The sequence below is a fragment of the Carcharhinus amblyrhynchos genome, unplaced genomic scaffold (assembly GCF_965287045.1).
Source record: "Carcharhinus amblyrhynchos unplaced genomic scaffold, sCarAmb.v2.hapA scaffold_39, whole genome shotgun sequence".
Taxonomy (NCBI): domain Eukaryota; kingdom Metazoa; phylum Chordata; class Chondrichthyes; order Carcharhiniformes; family Carcharhinidae; genus Carcharhinus; species Carcharhinus amblyrhynchos.
Genome location: NW_027649780.1, coordinates 7,449,408 through 7,473,416, shown reverse-complemented (window position 1 = coordinate 7,473,416; position 24,009 = coordinate 7,449,408). Strand labels below are relative to the sequence as shown.

At 43.4% G+C, this 24,009-nt stretch overlaps 1 protein-coding gene and 2 non-coding genes across 3 annotated transcripts in view; all 3 read right to left on the bottom strand.

The window, feature by feature from the left end:
• Positions 1-24,009, bottom strand: part of LOC145363731 (uncharacterized) — a 469,439-nt gene that overhangs the window by 324,844 nt on the left and 120,586 nt on the right. The gene's annotated exons all lie outside the window — the stretch shown is intronic.
• On the bottom strand, positions 8,563-8,635 carry trnak-cuu (transfer RNA lysine (anticodon CUU)). Its single transcript has one exon. It is a non-coding gene; the product is annotated as a tRNA-Lys (tRNA).
• Positions 19,088-19,161, bottom strand: trnan-guu (transfer RNA asparagine (anticodon GUU)). The gene has a single exon. It is a non-coding gene; the product is annotated as a tRNA-Asn (tRNA).

The window sequence follows — 24,009 nt, the reverse complement described above, 5'->3', positions numbered from 1 at the left end:
TTTAGTATTGAATAATGTTCTGCCTCTAACAAAGTTGGTACGAGCCTATTGGTCGGCAGAATGGAATAAAGATTAGCGACACTTGCTACAGAGAGGCAACGTTATGTAATTTTTCAATGTTGCTTTGTTCCTGAGTTCAGTTCCTTGTAGATAAATCCTACTTGTGACAACACTACCCAGACTGTCCTGTGCTGTTCTCACACCGACCCTTCTCACTTGTCATTTTTATTGGAGATGCTGCTGCCAATCTTTTATGTTTGTCGTTGTTTGGATCCGCAGTCCAGTAAGAACATAAGAAATAGGAGCAGGAGTAGGCCATCCAGCCCCTCGAGCCTGCCCCGCCATTCAATAAGATCATGGCTGATCTGATAGTGGTTCAGTTTCCCATAACCCTTAATTCCCTTATTGATCAGAAATCTATCTACCTGTGACTTAAACACATTTAACGAGGTAGCCTCCACTGCTTCAATGGGCAGACAATTCCAAAGATTCACTACCCTCTGAGCAAAGAAGTCCTCCTCAACTCTGTTCTAAATTGACTCCCCCTTACTTTGAGGCTGTGCCCTCTAGTTCTTGTTTCCTTTCTAAGTGGAAATAATCTCTCTGCCTCTACCCTATCTAGCCCCTTCATTATCTTGTAAGTCTCTATATGATCCCCCCCTCAGTCTTCTAAACTCCAACGAGTACAAGCCCAATCTACTCAATCTCTCCTCATAAGCTAACCCCCTCATCTCCGGTATCAACCTTGTGAACTTTCTCTACACTCCCTCCAAGGCCAATATACCCTTTCGCAAGTAAGGGGATCAAAATTGCACAAAAGACTCTAGTTGCGGCCTCACCGGCACCTTGTACAATTGCAGCAAGACCTCCCTGCTTTTATACTCCATCCCCAATGGAGAGGGGATCTATATTTCCACCGTGACGGAGAATTTCACTTACTGCGAAAATATAGGGAACACGCTGTGGAAGTATCACAGATCACTAATTATTATGTCAGGTTAGATTAAGTAGATGTTTCCAAGTAAAATGAACTCTCCTTAGTGCCCCGCCCTAACCCGGCCGCCGCATCCCAAACATTTATTTTATTTAACAAGTGCTGATGTAGTGATAAATATTCATTACCCAGTTCAAGAGAGGAGTCAGTGCCTAAAACGATCGTTGAAGTGGGGGATCATTTTACCACAAATTCCATCCTGTAAACAAACCAAGTCCTTGGTGCTCAGTACAGTTAGAATATGGGCATTTCTACATTCTGTGTTTCAGCTCTGGGGAGGGACAGCAAAGTGGAACCCGGCTTTACACAGAAATTCGCTTCTATACTTAGTAAAGCAGCAGGCATTACAGAATTAATGATATGAAAAATACTCTCTTATCCGCTACCGCTATTTCTGTGTCTTAAGCCCCATATTGCTGTAGAGACACAGCGGATTCGGTACAACATTGCACATCGAAAGTTCCAGTTAATGTCAGAAATATGAGCTCCCATACTCAGAAAGCAAGAGTGATAATTCAACCACCACCGAAAAGCGCAAAGACCTGCAAAGTTCTATGAAGCGACATAGAAGAGCTGGTAGAATGGATTATGAAATGAGACTTGCAAAGCAGATCGAGATCAACAAGAAAATATTAGTTACATAAAGGGAAAGAAGGTGATTATGAGCAATGTTGGTCCGTTAGAGGCTGAAAATGGAGAAATTGTTGATTGTGGGAAGAAGAGATCCCTATTTGCTCTTTAGGATGTGGCGCTGAGCTGTTGACTTGAAATGCTGTCCAAGTTACACAAATAGAAATGAAACCAAGGAGAATCAATTAAGTTTGCAAAAGTAAATCAAGTAAAATGTCTCCAACATGTCATTGATCATGCATTTATCGTATATAACTTTAAAATGCGGGCAAAACTCAGTTTGAAATCAATGCCTTCATTGGTGAACAGTTAATCTTTAATTACTTTTATAATTTACAGTTACTGCAGTAAAGTAGGTCCTGGTTAATAGACAAATGACTTTTTCACACGTGACCGGAAAGACATCAACAACCCACATCCTTACACCGGACCAGCAGAATCTGATTCCAGCCAATCAAACTACAGAGAAACCGAGTCTCCGGAACTTTATCTGTTGCACCTGACATTAGCGGAATATTGAAGGTGTTGATTCACTTCGCGCCCTTCTGCTGTGAGCTGTGCCCCTCATTCCTATTGACAATGCTTTTGTATCACATAGTGCAAAGGAATCTATTCCTCGTCATTCTGGTGATGCCAACTTTTAAGTGCCCGATACTTATTCTATAACTTGTGGATCTGTATATTTATATTAATTTTGCTCCAGTGTTTCATTGACTGAATGTTTTCATCGGTCGATGTCTCTCGGACTAAGTTTCATAAACTCAAGCAGCGAAAACAGTCCAGAGCGGGGATTCAGCACAGATAAACTGCAGCTATGGCATGTCCAGTATTTTTGGACTGTATTGGTACAGACAAAAGCCCCATCAAGGACGTTAGTGGATAATAAGCAAATTCTCGGTTGGCAAAGAGAAAAGGACTGATTTGAATTGAAACTTTCCACTGCGGGCAAATTGGGCCAGTTGGTTAGTGAAGACACGGAGAGCGTGGATACTGTTGTGTATTACTGTGCGATACAGCCCACATTGAGAGGAAAGACGGTAGTTACTGTACAACACCCTCACACCTGCTTACAGTTGCTGCAGCGATCATACAAATAGCACACTTCAGGCAAGACATGTCAGAGCGAGAGCAGGAAATGAAGCAAGTGAGCGAGGTTGCTCTGGGCTTTGGAATTCCTAACATCGACTTTGCTCAGTCATATTGACAATCAGGCCATAACCTATCCGATTGAAGAAACATTCACTCAGTGAGAGTGGGCTTTCTGGCGAGGAAATCATTCACATTCTTCAATTTAAGGATGACACTCCATTGTCTGGAATCAGACATTTGGTCTCTGCCCAAATGCAGCAAGACCTGGACAATACTCAGGTTTGACCTGAGAAGTGCAAACAATATTCACGCCACACAAGTTCCAGGCATTGACCATCTCGAAAAAGAGAGGGTCGAAAAAAAAACTTTCCTTGACATTCAATAAGATTGCCAGCGCTGATTCCACATCCGCCCCACCCCAGCCCCCTCTCCACTCCACCAACATCCTGGGATTTGACTGAAAACTGAGCTGGACCCAGGACCGTGGCTACCAGACCAGGTCAAAGGTTAGGAATCCTGCGACGAGTAATTTGCAGTGTGACTCTCCAAAGCATATCCACCATCTACAAGGGACATGTCAGGAGTGTAAATGGAATGCTCCCTACTTACGTGGATAATGTGGCTCCAACAACTCAATAAACTCGACACGATATAGGACCAAACAGTCCGCTTGATTGCTCACCATTCCGAAAACATCCATTCCTGCCACCACCGAAGAACAGTGGTAGCCGTGTGTACATTCTACAAGAAACACTGCAGCAACTCACAAACTTTTTTTTAGGCTGCACAATCCAAACACACAACCACTGCCATCTAGGGGGACAAGGGCAGCAGGCATGTGGGAACACCACCACCTAGAGATCCCCTTTCAAGTTATTTCACATCCTTTCCTGGAAATATAGCGTTGTTCCTTCGCCCTCACTGGGTTCAAACCCTGGAACTCCCTCACTAACAGCAGAATGGGTGTACCGGAAACCTCAGAGGCCGCAGAACTTCAGGAAGGCAGTACAACATCACCTAATACACTCGACTATCTTCGTGTTGTTGGGTAAGTTTCTGTGTCCCAGGTTTATAATAATAGTGGTGCTGCTGGGTGAGAGTCTGTGGCGGCTATTCGACATCTCATTTGTTAAATACGACAAAAGATTTTGATCTGTTCTGCATTTTGTTACAGGTGTCCGTGGGCTTATTTGAGTTAACAATTCAGGAAGATCAGCCTGCAATTTTCTATCATATTAACTCCACTGCGCCCTTTAGCTGCTAGGTAGATACTCACTGTTTCAATTTACTACATAAATCGCGGCATGGAGATTAGCATCTAGTTTTCCCAAACCGCTTCTCTGCCGAACTCAACCAGGACAGAATACCCGGAAAATAGACCTGACTGCATTCGTGCAGAAGGAAACTTCGTGGAGCTGTGAATACTCTCTGAGGTTTTTGTATGGGGTTTAGCTGTAATCTAACACTGTGCCTCATTGCGCAGTAATAGACCGCCCCGTCCTCCACATTGAGAGCGCTGATATTGAGGTAACCCTTCTGCTCAGACCTGTCAGCAGCCGCCAGGTATCGTCCTGAAACTTCATCATCCTTCATTGCTAATACTTTAGAAATGATCCATGTCGGTGGCCCCGCCGGTTTCTGCTGATACCATTGCATGTACTCCATACCCCGGTCTGTATATTTACAATCTAATTGCACCGAACCTCCTTCTGTTGCGGTTATTGTCACTGGTGACTGAGTTACTGGATCAGCGCAGCGTCCGCCTGTGAAGATCGAGGAATTAAATGTCAAGAGTTAATGTAAATGTGTTTGTATCTGCGGTAATTTGAGGAACTTATTCTACGCATCGCATGGATATTTCAGATTGTTAATTAAGTTGCCACCAATATGTTTATCTGGTTTGATGAAGGTTTTCCAGTACTTACAGTGCAAGAGAGCCGCCAGGATGAGCAGAAACATGTCCTACTGAATCCCCCTCAGTGAATGGGAATGGAATGAGTCACAGATTGAGAAAGAGAGAACACGGTCTTGGTTCAGCTGATTGCCGTGTGTGTGTGTGTGTGTGTGTGTGTATGAGACAGACAGAGAGAGCGAGAGGGGGAGGGCGGGGCTGGGGGGTGGGGGGAGTCCATCGTGACCTCACAAGCCTGCCATCCATACAGGTTTAAGTTGTGACGCTGGGGTTTGAATTTGGCGCCGTCTGTCGGCGAATGCTTATTAATTGCACGCTCAGATATTGATGTTGAGTGGATTCGGGGTTTACTGTGACATATTCCCATCCTATTCATGGATTTGTCTGAATAGAGGGATGCGATCCCCGGAAGGGCAGGGCGTTTTAGTTCAGTCTGGCACCATCGTCGGTGCACCTGGAAGGCCTGTTCTTGTGCTGACATTTTCTTTGTTCTTTCCTCTGTGTCCCAAGACACAAATGCTGTCCAGAAATTTAAATTGGAGCTCTTCCGATACTGACTTCGTTACTTTTGATATGTATTTGGGAAAACGATGCTAAATCTGCGGAAATCATTGCGAGAGTTTTCTGTTCAAATCCTGGGGATGACGAATTCGGGTGAAATGGTCTTTGCAGTAAAAGCAGAAATTCTAAATCGGAATCGCGCCAGGGATTAATTTGTATCTTTTGCTTATAAGCAAGAAGGTGTCAAAGCGACTTAATTGATGTGTTCAGAATGTTCCATTTTCAGGGAGTAGAATGTCGTGTTACAGATACATTGTGAAGCCACCGCTTCTCCTTCTGTCTGAATTGCTGAGGATACCGGCTGAGTGACAGGAGCCCCATGAGCCACGTCTGGAAAAAGTTTTCTTTTGTCTGGAGGAGGGCGGCTCATAAGAAAAGATTCTCCTCTCCAGGTGCAGTCTAAAATCTGAATAAAGGGCATAAACAAAATCGTGATAGAATTCATGACCGTAAATTGTTAAACACAAACTTGAGTCCTGAAGACTGACAGGTGGTGGAATGCGGCACTTTATAGTGAAACATCGCCGCCAGCAGAGGGAAATGTCGAGCCGAATTCCAGACTCGCAACAGCAACCAGCAACAATATTCATAGACTCACAGAATCATAGAATCCTTCGAGTACAGAAGAAGGATATTCGGCCCATTGAGTCTGTACCGGTCACAATCCCATCCAGGCCTTATTCCCATAACCGCACGCATCGACCTCGCTAATGCCCCTGACACTAGGGCAATTTAGCTTGGCCAATGAACTAAATGAAAAAAAATTAAAAGGGTAAATGTCGAAACAGAAATATTATCTTAGCATTGATAGCAAACGTATGTCGTTTCAAAACAGATGTTATGAGTTGTCAAAGCTGGCATTACTGTTGGAATGCTAAAACTATTCACATTCATTGAACTTGGTCCTCCGCATTGTTTGTATCTTGTAGCGGGTAATATGTGGACTTTATTCACAAAAGCGCCCAGTTCCAAACGTCGAGTTAGAGTGCACTTTCCCACAGTTTTCTTCCATCTTATAAGAAAAAGGCAATTAGATTTTCCCCGATGTGCTGTCTATTTTGTGAAGCGTATATCCACAGTCATACTTTATTCACTTTAATAATTATTTATTAGTGTCACATGTAGGCTTACATGAACATCTGAAAATACGCCAGTGCGTAACTCCCGTAGTCACCAGACTCAGGCGCCTTTTCGGATACACTGAGGGAGAATTTGCCATGGCCAATGTATCTAACCAGCTTGTCTTTCCGACTGGTGGAGGAAACCAGAGCAGCCAGTGGAAACCCACGGAGACACAGGGGGAGCGTGCAGACTCTGAACAGGCAGTGACCCAAGCCGGGAATCGAACTCTGGTCTGTGGCACTGTGAGGCAGCAGTTTTACTGGGAAATAGCTATTTGAATTTTCCGTATTTTGTCGTCCCTTAACTACAGTTCCTCAGGATCCATTCACAGTGTAATGGGATTGACAGAGTTCGACTACTGGCTATTTCTCTCAGTTAAGATGACAAGTGGATGTGGTTCCTGTCACTTTCCCTCACCGGGAAGGGAAGACACGACTACTCTTCAGACAATTCATATGCTCAAATATGGACCACCGGTAAAATGAGTAGCTATGGATAAAGGCTGTACTTACAGCAGATCAGTAACATCCATTTCCGGGAAATGCAAGGGCGGCAAATCTACATGAGCTAGATTTGTGTGGGCGTCACTGACATAAATCAGCCGACATTTCAATGTTCACTCCCCATTCACTTCCTTCTGCTGTGAACTGTGTGCGGGTTTCTTATTGAGATTTCAAATACAATGATGTACTGCATTGTGCAATTATATCTATTGCCTCTCATTCTGGTGATGCTAACATGTACGTACAGGAGTTGGACCCAATAACAAAAATTGATTGTTAATCTTATTTTCATGTTATTTCAATGATTCATCATGTGAATTTTATTCCAGGTCCATGTCTCTCGGACCGTGTGCTTCAATCCCCCGCTTGGAAAAGTGTCCAGAGAGGGGATTCCGTGCAGTTAGATTGTAGCTACGAGGTATCCCGCTTCTATGCGATGTATTGGTACAAACAGAAATCCGGTGAGGGACTGGAATGGATTACAAGGCGGACGTCTGGCAGAGGCCGAAGTGGTCGTTTTGAACTGAATCTTGATACCACTGCGAAACGCGGCCAGTTGCTCATTGAAAACATGGAGAACGCAGATGCTGCAGTTTATTACTGTGCGATTGATCCGCACACTGAGACAAAACATGACAGTCGCTGTACAAAAACCTCGCTCCAAGTTGCAGTTCCGGAACAGCTGCAGCAACCACTCCAATAACACAAGACAGGCCAGGAGGCACAAACGGAACCTGAAGTGTCTGCATCCATAATTCTCATTCGATGGGCGCGTTGACCAGAGACACTGGCGGGCACAGCATTCCCTATGCTCACTTTTCAAGGGGTCTGCCTATACGTGTTTCCAAATTCAAGCAAATGCTGTACCTCTTCACTCGCCCTAAAATGGCCGAGCGCTTCACTCATTGATATCAATCCACTGCAGAAAAATGGCCTTCGTGTGTACACACTGCGGAGGGTGTCAGGAGGGTTGACCCTAACAATACATAACAGTCAGAACAATTTGATCTGAGTTTGAGGTTATATTGTTTTTCTCTTCGTCAGTTGAGGACTCACCTGACGAAGGGGCAGCTCTCTGAAAGCTAGTGGCTTTTGCTACCAAATAAACCTGTTGGACTTTAACCCGGTGTTGTGAAACAGAATCCTATTTCGGGTGTGAAACAATGTCTGAAATGAAAAATAAAAGGCAAAGGTTTAATACATCAATTAGATTTTTGAAAGCAGCAACAGTAACTTCCCTAGCGGCCTAATGGTTTGAGTTCAGTGTTTTTATCTCTGCAGCCTGGGATCGATTCCCGGTCAGGGAATTAAAAACTTATTGTTATGCAAAAACTATTATTTAATCAGTTGCCTGCACCAGGTAGACAGATATACCATTTTGCGTTGAGATGAAAATGTCATGTTCAGATAATTAAGAACAGTAAAAGGACAGTGATAGTTTGCAAAACTCTGACAATAGAGCTGATGATGCAAGGTAAAATCTGGCTAATAGTGGAGTAGATTTTACTTTTTCCACTTACACACATAATTTCCAGATTTAGGTTCAAATCTGGTGCTAAATGATTAAAAAAAAATTCTCACTGAATTCAGCACAAAACTGTCCGACTTCCAAAGGAGTGGAGGCGCCTTTCATTCAGAAAATAGTGATTAACGTATTAACAAAGCAACATTGAGAACGACTCATTTTAAGCGGTGACATTCTGGGGAAACAGTGTTCACCCAGTAAAGCAGCAAAGTTTTAAGAAGAACGGCGCCCAGCGTGGGGCTCGAACCCACGACCCTGAGATTAAGAGTCTCATGCTCTACCGACTGAGCTAGCCGGGTACATTGCGCCAATGCTCCTTCGAGTCCTAAAATAGGCGGACAACAAATGTTCGTTTCCAAATGGCATCTCGTTATTCTGATTTCAAAGTGTAAAATGTACTCGGTCGACAAAATCGCCAAGGTTACAATGCATTCCTGTCAATCATCACTAACATCATTCATATCTTCCGCTTCTTTGTCGCAGCTCCTTCTAAGCATAACAAACTCCTCTTACATTTTTCTCCTTAATTATTTTTGTCGGAAACATTTTGACATGACCTTCTGAACTAATGCGAATCAGGTTTGTGTTGGAAAAACGAGCTTCTTCACATCGGTGAGCTGAGTCACTTTGGCACACACAGAGAGTGGGAGAGGTCTCAGGAGAAACAAGCCCGCCTCAAAGAGCAAACCAGTTGGAAATTTGGCAGAGGCCGAATCACCACAGATACTAGAACCTGAAATTATAAGATCATCCAGCCACACTGACTCATTCACATCACCATAACCATTGCCTTGACCTCACTGATTAGAATATGGGAAATAAGGTCATAAGGGGGCCATTTGGTCCCTCGAGCATTCTCAGCTGCTCAATAAGAATGTCCTCAACTTTTAATCTGTTCCGTTTACTTTTCTGTAGCATCTTAATCTGAAGTTACACAAATAAGGTGAATATCCCTGGAGGATGATGGTTTAAATCTGAAACGTTAACTCTGTTTTTCTCCAGACTTGTTGAGTTGATCCAGCATTTTTTTGTTTTAATTTCAGATTTCAATACCCGCAATGTTATTCTTCTATTATCTGAAGAATAAATAACAACATTTGTTCATCTGGGACTATGGTGACTTTATTTGCCTTGATCTTATTAAATAGTGGAGCAGGATGAATGGGATTTATGACTTTGTCTTACTCCATTTATTCTGTTTCTTGGCAGCACCAGATATGACGTCAATTGCTTCCTTTGGCAGCGCTGGTGACAAGTTTTTGCCACTAAATTCAGCATGGCAAATAACTGTAGAAGAGTGTGTTCGAATCACACCACTGCCAAATGTTAATTTGTTTTAAAGGTCATGGAATACATTTCGTTGTTCAAATAAACAAAAGAAAAATGCAACTGAATGTATCATTGCTCATTTTAACAGGAGGAGGCAGCAGAGGCAATGTGGATACAGACTGATGTGGACAAGAGACAGGTTTGTGGAACTAGTTTAATTTCCCCTCCAGGAGGCCGAATTTGCTTCGAGTCGTGCTATCACCGTGTATCCATAACATTCTGATTATCATGCCCATCTCCAAATGCTTTGAATTTCAAAACCATTCGGATTTCAGGATTTGCCACCAACATTAACTGACCTTTGGAGAATTTTCTGCATCATCTGATTCTAAACTTAGGAACCATTGGGCAAGAATTCTCGAGAAGGAAGAGCGACATCTAGTTTCTTCTTGAAAACGCACAACGTTTTGGCCTCAACTACTTTCCTGTGGTAGTGAATTCCCTGACTTCGCTACTCTCTGGGTGAAGAAATCTCTGCTCAGCTCAGTCCCAAAAGGTTTAAACCTTACCCTCAAACTGCCACTCTTAGTTCTGGATTCCCCCGTCATCGGGAAAATTCTTTCTGGATCTATTCTGTCTAATCCTCGAGAGGGAGCACAGCGAAGATTTAACAGGCTAATTTCTCGCATGGCAGGTTTGTCATATGAAGAGAGACTAAATCGGTTAGGATTGTATTCATTGGAGTTTCGAAGAGTGAGAGGGGGTCTCATTGAGACTTATAAAATTCTAGCAGAGTTAAGCAGTGTAGATTCAGAAAGAATGTTCTGAGTGATGAAGGAATCCAGAACTCGGCATTGCAGCAAAGTGGTTAGCCCTGTCTGTGTGGAGTTTGCACATTCTCCTCCTGTCTGCGTGGGTTTCCTCCGGGTGCACCGGTTTTCTCCCACAGTCCAAAAATGTGTGGGTTATGTTGATTGGCCATGCTAAAGAATAGCGTCCTGAGATGCGTAGGTTAGAGGGATTAGTGGCTAAATATTAGGGATATGGCGGTAGGGCCTGGGTGGGGTTGTAGTCGGTGCAGACTCGATGGGCGGAATGGCCTTTTCTGTACATTAGGGTTTCTATGATTCTAACTAGGGGTCATAGTTTGAGGAAAAAGGATAAGCCTATTCGAACTGAGACGGGAAGAAATTTCTTCAGCCAAAGGGTGATGAATGTATAGGATTCACGACCACAGAATGTATTTGAGGCCAAAGCGTTTTCTGATTTCAAGAAGAAATTAGATACAGCTCTTGGGACTGAAGGGATCAAAGCTTATGAGAGGAAAAGGGAATCAGGATATTAAATTTGATGATCAACCATGTTCAAAATGAATGGCGGAGCAGGCTCGATGGGCTGAATGGCGTATTCCTGCTTCTATGTGTCTATGTAATCCTCCTGGAATTTTATTAGTTTCTATGAGATCTCCTCTCACTCTTTTGAACTCTAATAAATATAATTCTAACTGACTTATTCTCTACTGAAATGACAAAACTAACATCCCAAGAAACAGCCTGGTAAACCTTCTCTGCAATCCCTCTGTAGCGAGGACATCCTTTCTCGGATGAGGACGTCAAAACTACACACAATACTCCAGATGTAGCCCGAACAATGCCCGATAGAATTGCAGCAAAACATCCCTATTTCTATACTCAAATCCTCTTGCTATGAAGATTAACAAAGCATTTTTCTTCTTTACTGCCTGCTGTAACTGCACATTTACTTTCAGCGACTCACACGCGAGGTCATCAGGCTCTCTCTGAGTATCCATCTCTCACACGCTTTATCACTTCGGGGGGATAACAAACTTCAAGCCCTAATTTTGAGATCAAAGTTTAGTAAAACTACCAAGAACACTGAAGTAATGATTAACAAAGTCCTGCTCTCCGACTCCGCTGTGTAATTCAATGCCATGAGTCCCCACACTGCTGCAGAGATGTAGCGGGTCCCAGTCAAAATTCCATAGCGACAACTCCAGAGACTAAGCAGCAGAGGGCGCTCTCACACCGGTGAAGAGCAGCAATAATTCACTCAGCAGTGTGTGAGCCAGAGGGATCTTTCTCAACCTGCAAATAATACAAAACACAACAATAGATTGTGAGGTCCACTCGTAGAACTATGTTACTTTATGATTTCAATTCGCAACATATTAACAATAGACTCCACAAGTACATCTGTGCAACCTTAATGTTTACACGTTAATCGTCCGTGTTCCTTTCAATTTATTTTCCCACTCTTTCCCTTCCTGCCTCTAGTTTCCACTTTTCACCTCCAATTGTTTTACTTTTTTCCCAATATTTAGTTCAACGATTCAGAACCTAATTTTCTGCTCGGCATCTTAAATCAGTCCGGCAAAATTCCACTGATCCACAAAAGGAAGCTGTCAGGCGAGGCCAATGAATAACAAAGATTCTCTTCCCTTCTGTCCATCGCCATTGGAACATTTCTCCGAATAGGCAGCAATGGCGGCACCTGGTGCTGCTGCCTCACAGCGCCAGAGCCTCTGATTCTCGTCTGGGTTCTCCGGTTTCCTCCCACAGTCCAAAGTTAGGTTGATTGGCCATTCTAAATTGCCCCTTGTGTTAGGGAAACTAATAGGGACTGTGGGGACTGGGCCTCGGTGTGATTACGAAGGATGCAGACTTGATGGGCCAAATATCCTCCTTCTGCACTGTTTGCAATGATAATTTAAATGCTTGAACCCAATTTGCTTCAATGTTTTGAAGAAGATAAAGTGGTCAATAATTATTACAAAAACATCGGCATTGTAGTAGGATTGGAGCCTGATGTTGATCAGAGGCCAGAGCGATTGACAGAACGAGTGTCTGATGTGGGAAAGGATATGAAAATGTGAATGAAAACCCATTTTGAGAGCTGCTTTCTGAATTATTACACTGTAATCATTTCAGCACTATATTCATTTCTTTTATGAATGGAAGTGACACTGAAAAGATTTTCCTAGTCGGCTGGTATTGAATTGTAGGTAATGAGGACAAGCTTTACATATCCTCAGGGGACTTTATATCTGCTGTCTGAACTTTACTCTCGGGTCTTGAACACACGATTATGGAGTTACTGGAAGTGCTGACATTACTATCTCTTAAACAAATTCCAAACTCCGAGGGTCGTGGCTCATTGAATACACGATAACTAACCCGATTGAAGTTGATAATTTTAAACAGAGGTGCCACTGAGTGACGTTACATTAGTGGAAATGTTTATTCTTCAAGACTGTTCCACGGAATGTATAGTGACAGCCAGTACCTTTGTCCAAAGCGGCAGGTATACTTTTTAAGCATATCGTCACAAACACATGTCCCTTCCTTTGAACTATGTTGGGAAGGATTCCATAACTGATTATCAGACCCGCTGAACGGCGGTAGAACCGCCCCTTCCTTCACCAACAAATGCTCGCTTTACCCTTAAATTGGGAGTTTCTCTTCGAACGGCAGGGACGCTGGCAATGTGGTGAGTCAATCAACAACTCCGACAGAAAATGCAATAAGTGTTCAATAATTGTCTCAGTGTTGCATGAGGGGAATCTCGCAGTCATGACTGAGCCACTCCCCCGATGGTAAGGCTTAAACGGACTGATCCTGAATGAACCAAATCCTGGAGCAAGCCTGAGTTTGACGGTCACAATAATCAGAATCGGGTTTAACTGTCACCATCTGCTGTGTAAAACGGAAATATTCCTTCCATAAAGCACTGACTGTTCCCCGGCTCTGAGTGTTTCCAATCATTGGCAGCCAGCCACTGGCAGCCAGCTCACCAGCCTGCCTATTCTCAATGTCACTGGGAACATCAGGAAGTGAAGTGAAAACATCCTGAGACTCACAGCAGATTACTGAGGGCGGGGTTTAGAACATGTCTTCAAAATCCCCAACTCCTCTTCTACAGAGCAGACAGAGACAATGCGGCTGCTCAGCATCTGGGTTGTGTGGGCAATATTTCTGACAGGTAAATGTGGACCACACACATTTCAACTTTGTTTTTTACATTTTTGAAACATGGTGTAAAACAAAATTTTCAACAGTCGCCGGTCAGATTTTTTTATATTTATTTTTCAGATCTGATTTATGGAGATTCTGTCACTCAGTCGCCTTCCTCAGATGTTGGGACAGAAGGAGAAGCGGTGACTTTAAATTGTAAATATGATACTAAAAGGAGCTCCTACTCTCTATACTGGTACCGGCAGCACCCAGACTCACAGCCTGAGTTTATATTGTGGAAACACTCGGGAGGCGGTGGAGATAAAGCCGATTTTGCCAAAAGCCGTTTCTCTGTTGAGCTCCAGACTGAGAAGAAATTCACTAGTTTAACTGTCCGGGGTCTGAAGCTGGCTGACGCCGCCGTGTATTACTGCGCTATCAGACTCACAGTGACAGAAAACAAGCTCAGCCCTGTACAAAAACTGTCCTTTTTACTGCAGAATGCAGCTGCTATCTGTTGTCGCTTGTGTAAAATCGCGGTCGATGTAGCCACAATGCACAGAGAAAGAAAACCAAAGCAACTTCGAATGAAACTGTTCCCAGGAGCAGCTACACAAACAAACTGTCGATTTCAATCCGACAAACAAATCAGCTCAGAGTCATATTTGAAGGTACCCGTTCTAATCCCTGCCATTAGTAATCTGTTCTCTGCCCTCAGGATGTTTTCGCCCCACTTCCGTATGTGTCTCTGGTTCTTTGTGACCAGTAGGGGGTAATCTCGGGCTGACTTGGAAGAAAAGGGTCTGAGCCCCGCTACAGTCAGTGCCTTCACAGGGGTATGGCGACACTTTTAGAGGCTGGGGGAGGAGGAAGAGGTGGTTGGGGAATATAATCCTGGTCTGCAGATTAAATGAGAAAAATTTGGATTATTAGTTCTGACAGGAACCGCGTCAACCTTTTGGAAACATTCTGAAGCTCAGTGGGCACAAAGTCTACTTGGGGTTGGTTTAAAGATCACAGTCACCACTTTGCGAAATCTACACAATGTGTATACATTTTCTCTGATTCGGCAACACATTTTGTTTAATTAAACCGTGTGAGCAGGCCGCGGTCAAAGGATCCAGAAAACTGGGAGGGGATATGGAGAGAGGGTTGTTTTATGTTAGAGTCACGGAAAACACATTGAAAGGAAAAAAGTACAATGAAGTAATGAAATAGATTTATGAAAGTTGCTCTTATATAACTGTACTCTGGAGTTAACTAGTACCATTCCGCAAATGTTCTTGACGTTGTTTTAGTTTTGAGGCTGCTGGTGACTCAGACTTTCGAGGCGGAACTTTTGATTTTGTTTAGCAATGCGAGTGCTGTTTGGAACACCCAGTGTGGGATTTTTGTCCTGAATCTGTTACTTCTCTGCTGGCTGTGTAGCTCAGAAATACAGTATCAGAGAAAACATCTCCGTGATATTTCAAGGGACCGTTTTGTTTCTTTTATGAAAATCAGCAGAGAACTTGTCTTGTACGTTTGGAGACATTTTTCAGCCCTCAGAAAAGGAGAGAGTCTGGAGAATGTATCCACAAGATAGATCCCATCTGCTCCGAACAGAGGAGTTAGATGTGAGGCTCACTTCAACTGAACAATTGGATGCAACCCTTTAACGTGTATTTAATAAACCAACTTTTTTAACATACACTAAATTTGGAAGTTTCACCTATTCACTTTCGTGGTATTTCCCCGCTCTGTTTGATCTGGCACTATCGCAGGAAAAATCTTAGATCACCTTCCCAATTGACACCCGTCTCAAACTCAGTCTGATTAATGACAGTGACTCAAATACTCGGAACATCTTCATCCACATTCAACACTTGCATTTCCTTCTTCAAAGCGATTTCTTCCAGGTCAGTTGAAGGTAAAAATGTCCCTTAGCTCAATTAGGATCAACCTAGCTGTGTTTACTCGTCTCGCTCCGAACAGCAGAGTGTCTGGTCAATGTCTCAGTTCTCTCTAATCAACAATTGCGTTGAAGTCAATGACGTCAGACCAATCAGAGTTCAGCTCTTCCTGCTATACGTCCTGTAGGAAGTGACATCAGACCAGCCTCAGCCAATGGTCTCAGCCTTATCTTGTTTGATATTCTGAGCTTTCGGAGACACAAGAGTCCCTGGAATCCAGGAACAGCAGCAATGCGGCGCTCGGTCCTCACTGTGATCTGGGTGACATTCATTGTCGGTAAGTTTAACTCTTTAAAAAGGAGTGTAACTTCTAGAGGAATAAATTTGAAAAGCAGGGCGCTCCAGTTAATCAGACATCGGGCCTGCCTTAGAGCACTTGCGTCTTTGCCCTTGGCTTTTCCTTACAGGAATATTGGTTGACAAAACACACAGCAAGCCTGATACCAGAATTGGGAGATGGCATATATCAGAATTCCATCTAAACATTAATTTATCTTCTGGCAGAAGATTAAAGAGTAACCTGATTGATGTATTTATAATAATGAAGAGGTTCAGTACCGTGGACGGGGAAAGGATGATTCCATTCGGGGAGGATTCCAAATCGATGTCCCATAAATCTGAGTGAAACGAAAAGATCAACTGGAAATTACAACGAATCTCCTTTCGAGGGAGTTCTGTCGAAGGTGACTCACATTAACACAATGAACACTTGAAGAGAGGAATAAAGACACAGTTGGGATGGGGAAAGATTAGCCGCTGAGGGGGAAAGGGACAGGGACATTGAGATGGCGGATTCTTCTGGGGATTCTGAACGGGAACGTAGATCAGTTGGGGCGAATTTGATATTATTTAATGCCTTTTTTATGTTACATCGTCTTTGAGTTGTCACCCTCAGTTCAGCTGAATGTTTTTTATTTCTTTTACCCTGTTTTCCAGATCTGAGCAATGGAGATTCTGTTCCTCAGCAGGAATCCTCACTCACACGGACAGAGGGAGGAAGTGTCACTTTAAGCTGCACCTATACCGACGATGCAGATTATTTATTCTGGTACCGTCAATACCCAGGCAGACAGCCCGAGTTTGCGGTCCGGAGGCATAAGGGCGGCGGTAATGAACTGAAGGCGGATTTCGCTCAGACCCGGTTTTCTGATACAATCGAGAAATCAGAAAAGTTGTACCGATTGACCATTTCGGAGCTGCTGCTGTCTGACACCGCGGTCTATTACTGTGCACAGAGTCTCACAGTGATGAAAATGAATGAAATCCTCGTACAAAAACTGCCGCAGGTTTCTGGGTCACAGCTGCTGTCTGCTGGGTGCCGGTTATAACAGCGGGTCTGACATTGACACGTGAATGTATTCCCGTGAACACAAACCCCGACAACAATCCACATAAACACCATTCAAAACCGTTCATATCGAAGGCAGATTCCTGCTGATTCTTAGATTCGCTGTACGAGGGAAGAATTGGCTGCTCTTTATTTGGGGGCCACTCGGCACTAACATTGAAAATACAAGCGAAGTATCATTCAATAGTGTAAACTGAAACCTGCCAACTGGGCAAATCCCAATAACTAACCGTAACTAAACACCTCTCATTTAAATTCACTTACAGACTGAGAATTATTAACATAAGGAGTACAAAAGTATTGTTCCAGTCATGATTAAGAGCTGATAAACGATTAATAGAATTAATGATTTCAAGCGGAAGAATTGTTATGGCCTCAGCAGTGGAACAGATGATATGAAAACAGGCTAAATACAGTCACCAGTTTCTGAGTGAAAAACTGCTTCCACTTCACTGGAGGTCGGAGAGTTTACTGTTTAATTCAATTATAGTATTTCTTGTCATTGAGCCCGAGATTTGAACATAGATCTGCGAAATATTTATGTCAGTAGAAAAAATAAAATTTATCCCATTAAAAAACCATATCCTAACCCGCATCACCATTTCTATCATCAGTACTTTGGACCCTATCGCTCTGTTCTTTCCTGTTCTTTACAGGTGATATTTCCAATTCAGACGCAAAAGAGGAAATCTCTCGAACACTGATTCGGACAAGACCCGTGGTGACCAGGAAGTAACGCAGTGTCGTTACATAGAAATAAGTCTACATTACCTGACCAGGAATCATACTAGAGCCACGGCAATGAAAGTGCCGAATCCTAACCACTAGACCATCAGGGAAGTTGATGCAAGCTCTTTAAACAAGAACTAATTTATCCATGAACCATCTGCCTTCCATTCTTTTACTTCAGACTTTTGATTCACCAAAAACAAGCTTCTCCTTTCATCTGTCATGTTTAGATGGAACACAAGGCACCGTATCAGCCAATATAAACACCGTTTCCTGTTCGCTAGAACATGAAATCGACAGTGAGGTGAAATCGTCCCGCAAACCGTTCCTGTGGCACTTTCAGTTTTCAAAACCCACCAAACTTATCACTGTGGCTTCTGTGAAACTTACAAGGTAACACACGGCAGGCATTCATCACGGAGAGCAACTGGCACAATCATTTACGAAATGCTATCATGTTGCTTCTCTTCCTGCTTCTGTCGCTGTCTCTCATCCAACTCCCTCTGGCTGTCCAGCTTCCAGAGCCAATTAGCTGCTTCATAGAAGCACAGACAGTTGGTGAACACGAGCTTTGCCTGGAAAGCAGGGAAAGCGAATATATGACACACGGCATTGAGAGGAGATGAAGTTTAGAGATGACAGTACAAAGAGACAGAGATACCTCATCTTCCTGATCCAGTTACTGATTACAGGAAAGTCCACAGTGCGAATTATCCACTCTCAAACTCTCCTTCCAGTCTTGAGCACGGAGTTAAGTTTTGAAGTGTTTGAAGTTTTGCTACAGTCATTCAGGGTTTTGTTGAGACCACATTTGGAATAGTGTGTGCAGTTTGGATCCCCGTATTTTAGACAGAATAAAAACAAAATCTGAGGATGCTGGAATCTGAATCAAAAACAGAAAGTTCTGGAAATTCTCAACAGCTTTAATGAGAAGGAATAGTTAGCATTGAAAAACTGAAGGGGTTCTATGATTCTATGAGTTTGATAGGGTGGAGGCTGAGACATTATTTTCCCTGATCCAGGAATATAAAACACGGGGCACAATCTCAGGATAAGGCGCTGATAATTCAGGACAGCGATGCGGTGAAATTGCTTCACTTAAAGGGTAGTGAATCTTTGAAATTCTCTACGCCAGAGGGTTGTAGATGCTCCATCATTGAACACATTTCAGTTTGGCTTAGACAGATTTATGATCTATAGAATAATGAATGGAAGCAGGGATATGGAATTGGAACAAATGCTCGGCCACAAATTCATGTCTGGATTCTAATTGTTAAGTTTAATGGTATAATGGGAGCATGTATACAATGTTATATGTAAGATGTCGGTAGTCAATAGTCATTAAATAATGTTGGTGACAACAGATAACAGTGCAGCCGGTAACACTTGAGAGCTTTTTTTTTTATTGATGCCCACGGAACCCATTGCCAAGCCGCAACGGTTCGCTTATGAATGGTGATGGTGAGAAAATAGTGAAAGCTCCGTCCCTGGGTGGGGTCGAACCACCAACCTTTCAGTTAACAGCCGAACGCGCTGACCCATTGCGCCACAGAGACTGAGACAGCAGCTGATGCAGATATTCTAAACAAGGATGTCAATGACCACAATTCCATTTCTGCAAAACTTTGTTCCAGAACTGCAGCATGACAGCACCGTGTACAATTCTGTACAAGTCTGTTTGGTTATGTTGATCCCGTAACGTTGCTGTAGTGTGTTGGTCATTCCCTTTCTCCTCTGAATGTGCAGGTAAAATGAATCCATGTGTCTTATCGCAGGGAGGAATTCAATGGGACGGAAGGGAACTGACAACCAGAAGCCCAAGGATCCAATATTTTCCACTCAGTCATCAATAACACCATTCCCAGCTGCAACTCCTTCCAAATATTGTGATCCATTTCCCTCAGGATCTGTTCCAAGATTTAATATTTACCTTCTTTTCTCTTCATTTTGAAATTCGCTTCAATATCCAACATAAATTGAATTGCAAACCTGAGGGCTAACCGTGGGAAACAAGTCTCTGGGTAAAACAGATGCTCATTTCCAGATTCACAGCACTCAGCGTTTCACGCAAATGGAAGAATTTAACACTGAAAAGTTTTGGAAACTTGGTGTGAATATTGACTGTGATTCACTCAGGTATTGTGTAAATGCTGCTCGATAGTTCAGTGAGAGGGATATAATCTATGTACGTATTGCTGAGCTTGTGTTCGGTGTACTGGGAGGCTTGAACCGGGTTGAATTTTGTGTCCCAGAGATATGCAGTAATCCACTGATTGAAGCTGCAATCGCGGGGAACGTAGACAGGAAAACAGAATTAAATGGTTTTATTTATCCGGGATTCCTTTTTTTCAATATTCCACTTCCTCCTTCTTTGGCCATTAGTTTATTTTTCTAATGTAATTTTCAAAGGATAGCCGCTGTTAAGTTCTGGACACTAAGCAACTGATCTCCGCAATTATCATTACAGCTTTTCTTCCTTTACTTTCCTTGAACAGGCGGTGTTAGAAAGCAAGACTGATACAGCTGCTGCTTGGGAGCTCAAAAGCGACTGGAGTCTACGCTGGAGATATCTATGCAAACGTGTCAGATAATTGTTCCATCCTATGTTGGTGAGTGTTTATCACAGATGGATATGAATAGTGGGTCGATGAACAGGGTTTTCTGATCGATTGCCGTAGACTGTGAAACAGTGCTGTACTAAATGAGGAATGGCATGCCATGACATAGATGGAGGCATGAGATAAGTCAACAGTACATGAGAAACTGCTCGGATTTGTTTCATCATTGAGTACAGGCAGACACTTAGTTTATGCATCAAGAGGAAGCTCGCTCATCTGTGCAAGTACATTGTGTAATATTTCTTGTCATTCAGCTATTTAAATTTTACAATTTCATAACTTTTCTTGTTTCGCCATTAACTGCTTTCTTTTTCCCCCTGTTGCCTTGTCTATTCATTGTTGCCTCTTTATTTGATGTCATTTCCTATTTTTGTTCGCCTCATTCTCTTGGGAATCCCCAGATTCCCTATCTATCGGGTTCCTTGGTAACAGTGAGCAGTTTTCAGCTTGTGTGTGTGTATCCTTGAGTTTCATTAGGTTTCAGTTTTTCATTCTGTGTGTCCGTATAAATTTCTGGCATTCAGGCTTTGTTTTTAAGGCCGGATTATTTCATGAGGATAGGTTAGAGAGACAAGGTTTATATCCACTGGATTCAGAATAAGAGTAGGCTACTTGATTGATATGATAAAATACAAAGGGGTCTTGACAAGGTGGATGTGAAGAGGATAGTTCCTCTTCTGCGTGAATCTATAACTAGGTATCACTGTTTCAAAAGAGGGATTCGCCCATTTAAAATAACACTGCACCACAGCCTCCTCTGATGAGTATTTATAAATACTCACTTGTAGCAATGTCCTTCCTTGGTGTGTCTCTGTATCATTCACTGCTCTCAGGCCACGTTCATCTTTGTCCCTTAGTTGGATTGTCTCTGTATCATTCCGCTTAAACTCACTCTTGCCTATGTCAATGTCTTTTATATCTCTCTCAAAGTGTATAGGTGCACTGGGTGATATAGGAAGTGTACAACTTCGGGAGTAAGAATATACTTGCCTGCATAGCACAGTTGATCAAACGTTTAAACATGGAGAGTTAGCGAGCACTGAGCCGATGCTCTGCTGAGGTCTCATTCAGCCTTTGAAATTTCTTAGATACTAAGCAGAGGGTCCAGATAGTGACAGGGCTGATCCACTGAAGGATTCCTAAAACAGTTCCATGGCTAAACCTCTCAGATGTTGCAGCATTGAATACAGGAAGCCATTGAGCTGATGCACAGACTGGGCCACGCTCACCTGCATAGGAAGATTGCTCAGGTTTTTAACAGGAAGTATGCACAGGGATAGGAAAACGTACCTTTCAAGTTATCACCAGTTTACACTTGTATCTTGCTCAGACCCTACCTTACAGTCACATTCTTTGACCTGCTGCATTATTTTGATCGCTGCTTATTTCTCGGTTCTCAGATTGAACTGTCTTTAGACATACATTTCTCCCCACCTGTTCTATCTTGTGTTCGCTCCCTCAACCTTATCTTCATCACTCCCTGTGTCAGCCGGAGATATCCCCTACCGTCCCTCCCCCTTTTCTATCGTCCCATTCCCGGGTTAAATCTCGCAGCTCCGGAATCCATGAGCTGCTGTCAGGCAGCTTTGAAACATTTTTAAGTCTGAGGAACCTTTATTTGGTGAAACTGATCTTCCCAGGCAAGCCTGGATTGAAACAAATAACAATTGGAAACGAAACACAAACTCTTTAACTGGTAGCTGCTCTCTCTCTCCCTCTTTCTCTCTTTCGCTGATTAACCTTTCAGTCTGATGGGATTCTGCTGTGTGTTGTCTCAGCCGATCCTGGATTGAATTGGGTGACAGTTTGATCCGAGGTTAATGTGGTTTCCTCGGGGTGTGTGTCTGAGCGGCTGACAGCGCCGCTGCTCAATCTGACTGTTACTTTCTGCGATTCTCCACACAAACCTCAACAGACTGGAGCACCCAATGATAGCTGCAAAGCAGTTTTTGTACGGGGGTGAGACTGCTTTCTATCACTGTGAGACTGAAAGCGCAGTAATAGCGGCCAGCGTCAGTCAGCTGCAGGTTCGAGATGGTTAAAGTAGTTAATTTAGCCGAGGTCTGGAGTTCAGCAGAGAAACGGGATCCAAAACCTTCCCCTCTGTCTTCTTGTGCACCCCCGGATCTTTTCCATATAATGAACTGCAAATCCTTCTGTGGCTGCTTTCTGTACCAACATAAGAAATAGTCGCTTGCTGTAGTGCTGTAGGTACATCGGATAGTCACCGTTTCACCTTCTCTCCCCTCTGAAGACTGGGGCTGAGAAACAGAATCTCCATCACTCGGATCTGTAACATGTGTTCAAAAAGAAAAAAAATCTAAGTGTTGGATGTGCTGCTGAAATAATATTAACACTTTATATTCACCGAGACATAACTGGAGTTATGAAATAAAAACAAATGATGGTGGAAATACACAGCAGGGGCAAGAACCACCACTGGGGAGAAGCAGAGCTAAAGGTTCAGATCGCGATAACATTTAACCAGATTGGAGTCATCCTTACTGATAAGAAACAGCCCGAACACAATGCAGACAGTGAGGAACTCCATGGCGGCTGCAGAGCCCGGGGCTGTGACTACCTTTAAAACTCCAAGCACTGCCGGAACAGAATCTGTTTTTACAGTCACTTTCTGATCTCAAACTTCCCGTCCAATCAACAATTTGCAATCTACCCGTCATAGAGTGAGATAAGATTTCAATGAGTTTCAGTGATCAGCTGAAGCACTTTGACCTTCACTATTACACATCTGAGATCAGTGACTGAGTGGGTACAGTGTGTGGTGAGAGGGAAGAATCAGCTTCACTGAGAAGGCCATAAGAGATAGGAGCAGAATTAAGCCATTCGGCCCATTCGTGCCTATTCCACCATTCATTCATGGCCGATATGTTTAAAATCCCGCAGAATCAGAGAATCCCTACAGTGCACAAGGAGGCCATTCGGCCCATCTAGTCTGAACCGGCCACAATCCTGAACCGAACACTCCAAGGATGTTGATTAGGTTGATTAGCCACGGTAAATTGCACCTTAATATCAGGGGGATTAGAAGGTAAAGGTATGGGGTTTCGGGGATAGCACAGGGCCTGGGTGGGATTGTTGTCGGTGCAGGCTCGATGGGCCAAATGGCCTCCTCCTGCACTGTAGGGATTGTATTCTATGATTCAATCCCACCCAGGCCTATTCCTGTAACGCCATCCCCCTGACACTAGGGTCAATTTGTCATGGGCTACCAATCTTACCCGCGTCTCTTTGGGAGGAAACAGGAGCATCCGGAGGAGACCCACACAGACACGGGGAGGACAATGTGCGGATTGTACAACAGCGGATTTAGGTGCAGATCCCCTGAGAGAAACAAATGCAACAACCCGAAAGATCCAAGCTCAGAAATGAAGATAAACGAATAGAAAGGCAGTGAGTGAATCAAAGGCCGATACAATGATCGAAGGAGAGAGATAAGTAGAGAGGAACAGATGGAGAGGCAGAGGGATAAGCAAGAGGAAAGGGAATGACAGAAATGAGCAGTGACAGGGAGATTATGGGTGGGGTGGTGGGGGTGGTGCAGACATTGAGATAAGTGAGGGAGAGGCGGGAGCCACAAGGGAAATAGATGATGATGCGGTGAAGGGAACAGTTGGAGATATGTAGAGATAATACAGAGAGAGACGCAAAGAGAGACAAACGGACAGATGGCAAGTGAAACAGACATAGACAGTGACAGAAACAAACGGGTCCAACTTGAAAATCAATGGCCTAAATCCAATCAGATTCCAGAAAGGGAAAGAAAAA